This window comes from Ictidomys tridecemlineatus, unplaced genomic scaffold (genome assembly GCF_052094955.1).
Source record: "Ictidomys tridecemlineatus isolate mIctTri1 unplaced genomic scaffold, mIctTri1.hap1 Scaffold_88, whole genome shotgun sequence".
Taxonomy (NCBI): domain Eukaryota; kingdom Metazoa; phylum Chordata; class Mammalia; order Rodentia; family Sciuridae; genus Ictidomys; species Ictidomys tridecemlineatus.
The window spans coordinates 76,323-90,675 of NW_027526121.1; the positions used below are offsets into that span (position 1 = coordinate 76,323).

The 14,353-nt window shown below is 31.2% G+C and overlaps 1 long non-coding RNA gene across 1 annotated transcript; it reads left to right on the top strand.

The window, feature by feature from the left end:
* Positions 1 to 3,181: 3,181 nt before the first annotated feature.
* On the top strand, positions 3,182 to 13,207 carry LOC144374783 (uncharacterized). The gene is made up of 3 exons (XR_013434086.1): positions 3,182 to 3,258; positions 9,325 to 9,442; positions 13,051 to 13,207. It is a non-coding gene; the product is annotated as an uncharacterized LOC144374783 (long non-coding RNA).
* Positions 13,208 to 14,353: the final 1,146 nt, after the last annotated feature.

Here is a 14,353-nt window from a genome sequence, read left to right on the forward strand (position 1 = left end):
GTATATTGCATTGTTGTATAGCTTACTTACATCTTTAACCCCTTCATCTCTTATCCAGTATTCTTTTTTGTTTTGAAGAATTATAAAGAAAAGAAATTTAAAATGCTTGTGAAAGTGTGGAATAAAAAACTAAGACATGAGAAAAATAATTTGTAGTGTATCTTTCTATCAGTACAGAAAAATACATTTTAACTTATAGATTTTGTGAAAGTCTCAGCCTCTTCCATCATAACTTAAGTTCATCCAAGATAAAACCATTATCTTGCTCAGTACAATTTTATGTGCCTCTTTCATAAATCAGTTATGGATGATTTTTTTTTAAAGTTTATAGTTCACCAAGGTGCTTAAGTGTAAATATAATTTTTAGGGTTAAATCTTTTTTTTTGCCATGCTGGGGATAGAACCCAGATTTTCCCACACACTAGGCAAGTCTTATGCCCCTTGACTCCATCCCCAGTCTAGTGTAGATAGAGTTTTTAAAAACCAGTTGAAAAACCCAAAGTTTTTCACTAGGCTCTGCTATCTAAGCTAGAGAAAGAGTAAGAATAAATGCCAAGTTGGGTAGGAGAAGGGTATTACTGTAATACAGCTGATAAATCAAAATAAAATAGAAAAATTGTCATCTTTAGGTATAATTAAGGACAAAAAGTGGGCTCTAACAAAAGAGGTGAAAGATCTATACAATAAAAACTACAGAACCCTGAAGAAAGAAATAGAAGAAGACCTTAGAAGATGGAAGGATTTACCTTGCTCATGGATTGGTAGAATTAATAGTATTAAGATGGCCATATTATCAAAAGCAATTTACATATTCAATGCAACTCCCATCAAAATCCCAATGACATTCCTTACAGAAATAGAAAAATAAATCATGAAATTCATCTGGAGAAATAAGAGACCCAGAATAGCTAAAGTAATTCTAGGCAGGAAGAGTGAAATTGGTGGTATCGCGATTCCAGATTTTAAACTATACTATAGAGCAATAGTAACAAAAACAGCATGGTACTGGTACCAAAACAGGCAGGTGGACCAATGATACAGAATAGAGGACACAGAGACCAATCCACAAAATTACAACTATCTTATATTTGACAAAGGTGCTAAAACAATGCAATGGAGAAAGAATAACATCTTCAACAAATGGTGCTTCGAGAACTGGAAATCCATATGCAACAAAATGAAATTGAATCCCTCTCTCTCACCATGCACAAAAGTGAACTCAAAATGGATCAAGGAGCTATGAATCAGACCAGAGACACTGTGTCTAATAGAAGATAAAGTTGGCCCTAATCTTCATCACATGGGGGCAGGCCCCAAATTTCTTAATAAGACTCTTATAGCACAAGAGTTAAAACCAAGAATCAACAAATGGGATGAATTCAAACTAAAAAGTTTTTTCTCAGCAAGAGAAATAATATGTGAGGTGAATAGGGAGCCTACATCCTGGGAACAAATTTTTACCCCTCAAACATCAGATAGAGCTCTAATCTCTAGAATATACAAAGAACAAAGAAGCAAATAACCCAATCAACAAATGGGCCAAGGACTTGAACAGAAACTTCTCAGAAGAGGATATACAATCAATCAACAATACATGAAAAAATGCTCACCATCTCTAGCAATCAGAGAAATACAAATTAAAACTACTCTAAGATACCATCTCACTCCAATAAAAATGGCAGCCATTATGAAGTCAAACAACAATAAGTGCTGGCGAGGATGTGGGGGGGGAGGTACACTCATACATTGCTAGTGGGACTGCAAATTGGTGCAGCCAATTTGGAAAGCAGTATGGAGATTCCTTGGAAAGCTGGGAATGGAACCACCATTTGACCCAGCTATTGCCCTTCTTGGACTATACCCAAAAGACCTTAAAAGAGCATACTACAGGGACACAGCCACATCAATGTTTATAGCAGCACAATTCATAATAGCTAGAATGTGGAACCAACCTAGATGCCCTTCAATAGATGAATGGATTAAAAAATGGGGCATTTATACATAATGGAATATTACTCGGCACTAAAAAATAACAAGACCATGGCATTTGCAGGCAAATGGATGGCATTAGAGCAGATTATGCTAAGTGAAGTTAGCCAATCCCTAAAAAACAAATGCCAAATATCTTCTCTGATATAAGGTGGGTGACTCAAAATGGGACAGGGAGGAAGAGCATGAGAAGAAGGCTACCATTAAATAGGGAAGAGAGGTGGGAGGGAAAAAGGGAAAAGGGGAGTTGCATGGAAGATGGAAGGAGAACCTCATTATTATACAGAATACATATATGATGTTGTAATGACAAAAAAGAAAAAAAAAGTGTGTCACATTACATTGGAAAGAGAGAAAGGATGTGAGAGGAGGGGAGGAGTAATGAGGATAGGAAGGACAGCAGAATAGAATAGACAATATGATTGATGTATGTACATTCCATGAATGTATTATATGTCAAAATACATTCTGCTATCATGTATGACTAAAAATAAATAGTCATACATGTTAATCATACATGTTACTATTGCGCTCTCTCTCTCTCTCTCTCTCTCTCTCTCTCTCTCTCTCTCTCTCATTAGTTTGGCAAACTTGAAATATAGGAGGCTTTACCCAGAAATGGGGATGTTTGTGCTGTTGTTTCTGGTAGTATAGATGGGGATTGATGACACTACCTGGAGTCTGTACAGCTACGTTAGCCTGGGGTTTCAATCTCCCTGCTCATGCTGTTATTATTAAGGTAGGAGCTTACCTTCTTTTGATACAGATTCCTGTGAGTGTTAAAACAAACCTATGGATTGATTTATTTAGAAAAAATATTGTGATTTGGCTGTTTCTTTCAATGTTAATTTATATAAGAGAAAAAATATTTTCTCCAATAAAATTCAGTTTATGTTGTAAAAATGTAACTATCACAGATGATGAAGGGATTAGTTAAAGTACACTTTTGAGATCTTACTGTATTTGCCCAATTTCAGTATTTAGCTCTTCAGGATTATATTTATGTATACTTATGTAAATTTTTATTAACTTTTTCTTATCTAGGGAACACAAATATATGCTGCAAAAAGAGGCTCCTGTATTGACCTTGGAATTTTAGATGTCATGCAGATATTTGGCCGAGCTGGACCACCACAATTTGACAAATTTGGGGAAGGAGTCATTATAACAACACATGATAAACTCAGCCATTACCTCACTCTGCTCACTGAACAAAACCCAATTGAGAGTCAGTTTCTGGAAAGTCTTGCAGATAACCTAAATGCAGAGGTAAGATCTGATCAGCCAAAAGTTGGGATAGAATTGTCAGCTTTAAGAATAACGATAAAGGTTGAGTTGGTTTTTGCTTTGTAGTGTTTAGGTATACAGATTATGCTATATAGTCATAAGACAAAAGAGGCTGGGGTGGTGGGGGGCAATATTGTTGATTAACTCACAGCAGTATAAATGTAGAAAACAATACTGAACGGAACTCATTGTTAAATGATCACACTTGCAATCTATGAGGTTTTGCTATAGATCAGAAATACAATCCAAAGTTTACAAATCAGGGAAACAGAAATAGCAATAACTGATATGTTTAGTGCTCAATTGATGATTAATATTTGTATGAAGTTTTTCTAAGGTTTATGAAGCTTTCTTGTCTTTATTAGGTCATTTGATTATCTTTGTTATGTAAAATGTGATTGCCTAAATTGAGCAAGAGTATAATGTCTTATTTCAAATGTGTGTGTGTAGGCATGTGGGAGTGTGTGGGGGGAGACTTTAATAATAGGATGTTAGAGTCTGTAAACAAGTCAAAATAACACCTGGTATTTTGCCAGGGGAATGTTAGAGTTTGTAAACAAGTCTGATTGGTGCCTGGCAAAATGCCAGAGGGAGTGGTTTGAAAAGTAACAAAAGCGAGCCATTAAGTGTGGAAATTCCTTATTGATTGACTGATGTATCTAGTTTATGCTAATTAAGATAAGCTGTGCAAAATGTATAAATAGCTCTGTTGTCCTATAATAAACAGCTCCCTCTTCTGCTGTATCAACTGTACACAAGTTATTCGTCACCCCACCCCCAGCAATAGGATTTAAATAATGAACCTAGAAAGCATAGGTAACATCTCAACTGGTAAAGAAAATAAACATTTTTACAATTTAGAGTATATGTATACATGTATGTATGTATATATATATATATATATATATATATATATCTCAAACTTTCAAATGAATGTTTAAAATTAAGTGCAATGTTTTCATGACATTTTTAATGACTGCACAAGTATTCAACGCTTTCCTACCTCAGTATCCTTTTTTTTAAAGTTAACTCAAATAATTTAGGTAATTTAGCTAAGATGTAAATATTGAATAAATGAATGAAATATTCACAATCATATTTACAATCAAATATTACTTATTGTGTGCAAGTCTATCTGGCGTACTTCTTAAACAATCTATAGAAATTCTATTCAGGTTATTTACAAGATTCTTTATAGAGAATGAAAGACACACTCTACATTATGTAGTTCTTCTGTTAAGAAGCATATAGTTCAAAAGGAGAAAAAAAGATATGGAAAGAAAATGGCAACTTCCATAGAAGTACTTGGTAGAAGGAGAAAATATGTTTGACCTGGGGCTATCAAAAAAGGCTTTTTTCATGATGATAGTAAACTTAGTCTGAGTTCAGACAATAGATACGTTTTGGAAGATAAGTTTGAAAGTAAGAAAAAAAGCATGAAGAGCACTGGTTTACCTTAACAAAATTACAGGACAACAAAAAGATATTAGAAAATAAAATTTGACTCCAAAGAAAATATTATCATAGCTCAATTTTGGTCCTCATTGCCTAACCTGATTACATGGTGTAAGTAATTAGGTGTGGGCCAAGAGTGTTTATAATGGGATAAAATCTATTACTGCAAAGTGATGGTAATAGTAGCATAGGCTAGAGACTGCTGGGTGCTTCATGTACATTCTCTTATTCTGTCAGAGCTGCTAAGTAGATATTATACTCAGAGAGACGTGTAACTGCCCAGGGTCACTAAGTTATAATTTTTAGAAATAATATTCAAACTGTGGTCTATTTAGCTCTAACCAAGATCTTTTCATTGTTGCTTAAGACTTCTGTAATCTTATTAAAAATGTAATAAGTTAAAAAAATACATTACCCTACATTAAGATTCTCCCTTCTTTTCTTCTAAAACCTGAACTAAACATTTTCAAAAATGGTAGCCATAATTTCTATTAACATTTACAGTAAAAAAAATCCTGTTTTTCTAAAATTTAGCTTAAAGAGCATGTCAAGGAATATTAAATCTTAGCACACCTAGAATTGGTTCTTGATAGTTTTTGTAAGTGGTAGTCACAATGTGTTGATGTTATTATGCAGAAGACACAAAGTAAGCAAAACAATGCTCTTGTCCTCAGGGAACTCTTTCCTGGGGACAAAAAAGTAGCACCAGTGAAACTATGTGATCTAGCCCTGCATATAAAAATAGCGCTTAAGTTCATCTCATATTAATTAAAGTACTTGCTAGAAATGTCATTTTCAGAAATGTCAACACACTCTGAGCACAATTCCATTTAGTGATATAAAGGGCATTTAAATAATGAAACATATAGATTGAAAATTTTTAGTTACTATAATGAAGTACAGCCATTGCTAAACTTGCTCATATCTTGGTTTACTGGAAGAGCTCCCTGTTACAGTAAATTTTCCTGTTAATGAAACAAACTCCTTTAAATTATAGTTGAATGTGAAATTAAACTTAGTCATCTGTACACATCAAGTGTGAAATTGGTTTATAACATAAATCTGTGCTGCATTCTTAAGATAATAGATTTGTAAGTCCTTAGACTGCAAAAAAATCTCCGTAAGACTCTAAAATATCACTAATCAACATAAAGATTATGTTAGGATAGTAATGTTGCCTTTATTAATATATTTGATTTCCTGAATATCAATTTTGACCTTGAATTTAGAAAAATTGGAGAAAATATTTTATGAAGTATAATTTAATGCAAATATTTTATGAGACATCTTTGCTGATTGATGCCTAATGGGGCTGACTTCATAATGCAAAGTTGAGAAGTAACAAATCCCTTTCCTATAAAGAGCCACTTATTTTTGCACTGTGAGAAACACTGATATATGTATTTCAGGCTAATTAAAATGTATTCATGTTGCTCAGTGTATACTCTGTTCTAATCCCTATATTCCATACTTTATAACTTTGTTAATTATTCTATATCCTAACATATACATTCTTTGTGTACACAGAGTTTTTGTCTCTTCAGGATGTTGTACATACAATGGCTCTTGAGTTAAAACCTCCACAGTCTGACTACCCTTCCCACTTCTTATTCTCATTACTCCTCAACATAGGCCTTCTGCCCTAGGAAGCTATTACTCTACTCACTTCACTTAGAAAGGCCCAATTTTCTTTTTTATGAAATATAGATGCTCTCATTGTGAAAATTCAATAAGTGCCTGTTCCAAGTTGGTAAGCAATATAGTATCACTATTTTCTGATGATCCCTTCATATGTAGCCCTACTTAAGCAGTATATATATAAAATTAAAAATTATACTCATGATTATATTTGCTTATTTAGTTTCTAAAAACTATATAAAGTTAATAGAAACTATATGAATGGTTTTAACTAGTTTTTTAAAACACACATATAGTAAAAATAAATAAGATAACCTTAAAGACTAAAGTTTAAATAGATAAATATTAAGTGACACTTGAGTCTGATTTCTGAATTACCAAATTTGGAGTTGATTTTATTATTGTTAAGGAAGAATTAATTTTATTACACTATACACTAATGTCACTTTTACATGTTATATTTTTGAGTATCTTGTATGTGCTAGACTCTGTGGATGTTGGGCTTCTATTTGTCATCTTAATTATTTATACATATCTCACCTCCATGACTAGAGAAGTGAGGTCAGGGACCATACTATTTGTTACCATATCCATTGTACCTTAAATTATATATAGGCTTTTTAGTGATTTGTTATGATTATGGAGATAAATAAATAAATTTCAAAAAGAGAGAGTATGGAAAAAATACTTGTTTTATGAAAGGCTCCTGTATCAGATAGCCACTAGGCGACAGCAAATATTTTCAAGAAAAGTTTTATTTTTGTCACTAGGTGGCATTCAAGGATTAGTCTCAAAATAAGTTGTACCTTTACATTTATTTTTTCTGGATAATCTCTTCCCTTTTAATGAATTTTTAGAAGATTTCCATTACATGATCTAATTTTTGATACCTACTTTTTCTTCTAATCTTATAACTAATAGCAATAGGTAATTATTGATGTTTATTTGATAAGTCTGATTTTTAAATTGTCCTTTATAAAATTTTTGTCTCTTGAGATTTGTATAGTATTTTAAAAGAGCATCATAAGGTCAAAACGGAATGAATATAGGTTGTTATTTTAAAGTAATAACGTAAAGTAATAAGAGAATATAGGTCACTATAAAGGAATATATGGGTTATATGACAATACATTTTTGACTTGCAAATAATAAAATCAGAAATAGGTGAGACTCTCAGCTATTTATCCGTATCATCAAACTAGTTTTATTTACCTAAGCAGACTGGAAAAACTGTTTAAACATCCTACACAACTCTCTTATTGGCTTAATTTTAATTCTTACTGCCTTTCATTTTCTGAAAAGCTTTACAGTTTACATTTAGGAAATGTACTTACTTATAGTATGAATGGCTTGGTCATTTTTAAGTAAAGTAGTAGAAATTTAGAAGCAAATAGGCAGAATCTTCTTATGTATTTTTTTTTTTACTTTTGGTTGTCCCACTTTTTAAATAACAAATACTATGATGTAATATTACAGTAAAAATTATATGCTGCTGTATCTCATCTTCAATTCATTCAAAGTAGCTAAATGTACAATTTTTTGTTGTTGTTGTATTTTGTTTTGTTTGGTGCTCAGAATTGAACCTAGGACCTTCTGCATACTAATCATGTACTGTACCACTCTCAGTCCTTCTACATTTTTATTTCACAATAAAAGTTATATAAAATTAAAAATTATAATACAGCGACTAGATCAAACATGAAGATTTTTATTTTCTTCAATTTTAGTACAAAAATGGCACCATTTGTTTTCCTTTTTTTCCCCTCCTGTGAGTAAAAAAAATGGGTTCAGGTACAAATTTACAGCTGTCAAGTTTTACAAATTTGGTTAATAGTTAAAGTAAAAAGGATACATTAAGTAAAAGCAGAATTACTTCCCTTGCCTAAGGAACTATTTTAAGAATACATCTCATTATAATTCTGAATTAATATTCTTATCTAATCATGTCTTTCTCTTTATTACACAGATCTTATATTTATTGTTGTGTTCTAAATTATTATCCTTTGGTTTTATTTAATAAATATATTACAAATCACTTCAAATGCTATATTAAACATTATATTTCCTTTCTGAATATAATCTAAACAATCATCCAATGATAACTTTGGTTCAAATGTTTAAATATCATATTTTCCCATTGCTTGTTTTAAAGGTTAACAATTTTAAAAAACACCCTATTCTTGTATGATTTTGAAAGCATAAATATTAATATGTCTAAATACCAATAAATTTGCTTTGTTTTGTGCAGAAATAATTGCATTTTCCATTATACGCATATTGTATGTTTATACTGGCAGTCCTCTAAATGAGTAGCTCTAAAGGTAAAAACTACCTTTGTACCTTCTATGGTTTTATTGATGACAGTGCGTAGAATCAGGATAAAGATCGACAGAATTAATATTTAATTATTTTTTAAATAATGTTGAGTTTTATTTTTTAATCTTTATTCATTTTGCTTATTTTTTTATGTGGTGCTGAGGGTTAAGCCCAGTGCCTCAAATGTGCTTAGACAAGTGCTCTCCTACAACCCCAGCCCCATATTTTGTTATTTTTATTCTGGTACACTTAAATTTAAACATACTCAGTAGTTTTATAAATATAAAATGAAACTAAAAAAAAACAGATACAGAATATGAAAAAGAATTAACAAATGTCAAAAATGTCCTTAATGCTATGTAGAATTAAAATTTATACAGGAAAAAACAATCAAATGTCATCATTGAGTAAATTCAGTTTGGGAAGATAGCATTTCCAATGTACTATTCTCAATGAAATAAAGAGGACTGCTGTTTTCATTAACTGAGAAGTCATTTCAATGATTGTGCTTACCTACTTTCAAATGTGGCACAATGATCTATTTTGAAAACTTAATTTCTGGCAGAGTGGCCTTTGCTGTAATGTTTATGTTTGACTTTAATGCATTCCTTTAATTTCTGTTGTATTTTTGATTTGCAGATTGCTCTGGGAACAGTCACAAACGTGGAAGAAGCATTGAAGTGGATAAGTTACTTACCTTTATGTATGGATGAGAGAAAATCCATTAGTGTATGGCATCAGTCACAAAGCTTATCAGGTAGAAAACGCAAACTCATTTATTAAAAAAAAAAAAAAACCCTCAAGCCTTCTTTTTGGTTCTGTAATCCTTTCATGATGTGAGGATAAATATTTGCTACTTTTGCCTCATCTGAAAAGAGTTATGGACCTAGAAGAAAAATAAAGATTCTTAATCATTTTTTAAAATACACTAAAAAATTAAATTTGTTTCTTGTAATTATTTTCCTTTATTTAAATATCTTTTCCCATTAATAATGTTGATATTTGTATCATACTATTTTTCAGGTATATTTCTGTTAGATGTTGATATTTCAACATGAGTTTTTACTCTGGTACATTTAGTTTTAGAAATAACCAGATATAAGGAAACATAGACCATTTTTAAAAATAGGCTTGTTATATAAAATCTACTCCTCCTGTCATGTCCCTTCTATGCCCTATAGTGAAATAAAAGATAGCATTAAAGCATTATTGTCTTAACAGTTTAAAGTTTAAAGTCAGTTTCATGATTCAATGTGTGTGCATAGACAGAGAATTACATACACGTGATAGCAGGTCTTCCTATGAGCTTTATAGTTGTGTGGTCCATGTGGCTTACAGATCTTGTCTTTTCTTTAGAACTCTGCTTTATATACTGTAAATGCTTCCTAATTACAGATAAAATTCAGTTGTAATGTAATAAAAACATTATTTCACCATCTTCATATGATATTTACTTCTGTTAAGTCAAAATTATCAAAGAGGTTGAGTCTAACTCAAAATTATAGTTTTTCTCTATTTGCCAATATATATACACACAAATATTGTATTGATAAATACACATACATATGCATTGAATGTATGTGCATGTATTGGTAAATATGTGTATACATATATATATATATATGTATTATGTGCATTTGTTATCAAAGCAATTGCTAAACTTTTGGGGGTTTTCTTTCATTTTTCCTTTTCTTGTACAGTAGATTTTGCCATGGAAGAGTTGAAACTTAAGACTTAGGGGGGAAACATTAAAAATAGTAGTAGCAACTCGTTCTGAAGCTGGTAATCTGAAATTCTTAGGTTTTCATACTTCGGTCTTCTTTACATAGAATTCCACTACTTTTCTGCTTCTCAGTTAAAATATGTGCTGATCTTCAAATGGATGTCTTATTTTATAAGCAATTTATAACTGCTTTATCATCTGTGATTTCATACATTTTTATATTTATTAATTTTTAACTGGTACTCTATAGACACACATAAAGGTGGGAATCACTGTGGGTTATTCATACATGTGCATAGCATAATTTGGTCAGTTTATTCACTCAGTTCCTCCCTTTTCCATCCCTTCTCCCTTCCCTCTGTACCCTTTATCTACTTCGCTAATCTCTGTTCTATTTTCATGGGACATTGCCCACCCCCTTTCTCTATTTTTTTAGTTCCTTAGTTATCTCTTGCTTCCACATGAGATAAAACATAAGGCCTTGACTTTTTGAGTCTGGCTTATTTCACTTAGCATGGTGTTCTCCAGTTCCATCCATTTGCCAGCAAATGCCATAATTTCATTCTTCTTTATGTCTGAATAAAACTCCATTTTGTACATATACCATATTTTCTCCATTTGTTCATATGTTAATGGGTACCTGAACTGGTTACATAACTTGACTATTGTGATTTGTGCTGCTGTGACCCAACAATCCCAACAGACCTTGCACTTTTTAAATAATGTGTCTCTAAATGTTCTCATCACAAATATGATCATTGTGAGAATAGTCAAAGGTACAATGAAAATTTTCTGAAGGACTAAAATTAAACAAGTACATGTATTTTCATGGGTTAAATATTCCTTGGAATAAGATAAACACATCAATTGATTTTTAAGTATTAGGTTAATATCAAAAGTTTTTTTGCAGTATAATGAAAACTTTAACATAGTTTTCTGGTATTTAAGAAAGAGGAATTTTGTTTCATTCCAGGATTCATAGTTTTACTGCATTTACAGTTCTATATCTTAACTTTTTCTTTAACTTATATGTTTTGATTTTGTTGCTCTGTAAATTTGTATCTATAGAATTCTTATAGACAAAAACAAATCAAGTAATTTGGACCTGATATATATAGTATCACTTATAGCAAATATTTGCTGATAATACTCTTGATGCTATGTTACTTATCTGCAGTTGGTTTCCTTTTGCCTAATTTTTCTGATTTTTAAAACTTTTTTAAGCTGCCAAAAAGATCTAAGTTAAAACAAATGGTGGAAATATTAACTCATTAGATTTCTAAGGAGGTTTACTACTTCTCCAACACCCCATTAAAGATCATATTTTACATTATTGCTCATAACAAGAGATTAATCTTCAAGACTTAGATGTGTATGGTTGTGCACTTGTACAGTATGGTTGTGCATGTATATACATAGCAAAAAGAATATTTGTTAGTATTTTGTATTGAATATCAATTTATACTTAGAAAAAAATTATAATAGTTTTAAAACTATATAAAAGTTCACTGTCAACTTCATTTTATTCTTTGATTCTATTATTATTATAGACAAAATGGATTTTTCCACCAACAGTTGTGAAAACTACTAAAACAATAGAATTGTATTTTTAAGGGGATAACCATTCATTTATTTTACCTTTGACAGGGGAAAGCATTTTTTGCCATCATATCTCCAAATGACTGATAAAATAGAAGTATGGTTTGGTAATTTAAAGTGCCTATTTAAGTGTGGGAATTAGAAGATGATATTTTTTTTTTCCTTATACCCAATTCCCTGTGTCTATAACCTTAAAGATTATAAGACCATGGAAGAATAATATTGGTATCTAAAGAGATTGTACAGACTGATAGTTTTATTATCCAAAAAGACTATGTGGATTGATAATTTTAATGAATTTTAAAGCTTTCTTTATTTAATCAAATACAATATTTTCTAGTTGTTTCTTAAATGTATAGAATGTACTTCAGAATTTATAATTGAAAAATCTCTGATCAGCAGCTTCAATACTGGGTATATACCCAAAGGAAATGAAATCAGTATGTTGAAGAACATCTGTTCTCCTGTGTTCATTGCAGCACTATCCATGCAAAGAAATGGAAGCAGCCTAAGTGTTCATCAGCTTATGAATGGATAAAGAAAAATCTAATACCTATACACAAATGGTGCATTATTCAGCTATAAAAAGACTGATATATTGTCTTTGCAGTAACAGGGATGGAACTGGATGTTGTTATGTTAAGTGAAATAAGCTAAGTACAAAAGAACAGGTACCACCTGATCACATTCATGTGTAGAATCTCAAAAAGTTGATGTTACAGAGGTTGAAAATAGAATGGTGGTTACTAGGGGCTGGAGAGAGGGATGGGGAGAGACTCATCAATGAGTACTAAGTTTTTATCATAAATAAATGATAAATGTTAGACTGATCAATGAGTACCAAGTTTTTACCATAAATAAATGATAAATGTTTGAAAAATAGTTGTATTTAATCTGTTTTAAATATTGCACAATATATTTTTGTATTGAAAAATCACTTTACACCATTGATACATATAATTTTATGCTTCAAAGTACCAGTTCAAAATTAAGTTTTTAAAAGTCTAATTAAAACATCAAGTGTTTATATTTCTTTCCTGTAGATTGACCCAACATTAAGAAAGCATCGAGAACAGTTAGTCATTGAAGTTGGACGAAAACTAGACAAAGCTCAGATGATTCATTTTGAAGAGAGAACTGGTTATTTTTCCTCAACGGATTTGGGTTGAACCACCAGCCACTATTATATTAAATACAATACCATTGAGGTAATATTCTAAGAGGAACAAATGCAAAAATGTTTGTTTTTACAGTCAAATACTTTCTAGACTTCAAAATATATTAATAATGCCAAATAACAAAACAACTTATGAGCAAATACATTTAGTTTATATGAATTCAGCAATATACTTTTAGTAATGACAAGGAAAAAAATGACTTTAGATAGCAATGGTGCTCTTCTGTCATCCTGTTTCATGAACATATCCTAAACACTACATACACCTGAAATAGTTGAAGCCTATTGGTGAGTCTTACAGAGTGTGTGCCAGAATGACTTTAAGCTGGACTTGATAGCTTAATTATTTCCTTGAATAAAAAGTTGAAAACTTAATTGCATATTAGTAAGAAACACTAAAGAAGAGTTTAAGAAACTACTAAAATTACCAACTCAGCCTGTTTGTACTAGATGGTTAATTTAAGAAACTTTTAAGGCCAATTTTGACCATACAATTATAAGAGGATTTGTTGCTTTTTAACAACGTCCTGTTTAAGATGATGTGATACTTTAATATTTTTACTTTTAAAAAGCATATACATTTCTTTATGTGTTTTCATGTACATATATCAGTACATGTCAATACAATGATAACCTGTTGGGAGAATACTTAAATATGAAGAGATTGAAATAAGTTAAGTTGAATTTTTATACTTTTTTCAATAGATAGTGTTTTGAGTTTTTTCTTAAATTCATTTTTGCCTTTTGTACATAAAGTTGTTTTTAAAATAGGAGAATAGAAATCATCAAAAAGAAAAAGTCAGTTTATATGAAATCTCGGGTTTGTAGATTTAATATTTGCTTACATATAAAACAGGTTTCAGAAAAACACCTTTATGTGCTTACTGGGTTTTCCTCATTTTTTCAGAATAACCTATTGTATGACACTAGATTTCTGCAAGACCTCTTTATATATTATCTCAGAGCTGTGATTTGGTGGTTCCTCAATCCCAGACCTAGTCCTCCCTCCTTATATCTCATTGTCTCTATGAGACAGCCTTTCTCATTTGTCCTCTTGCTAGTAGACTGCTGCCAAATTACACCCTAACACTTTCTTTTTTGCAGTTCTTTTTCAGCAACTCTAGCCGTGTAGTACCTTTGTCTTTTCTGTATGGCCTTTAACTGATTTT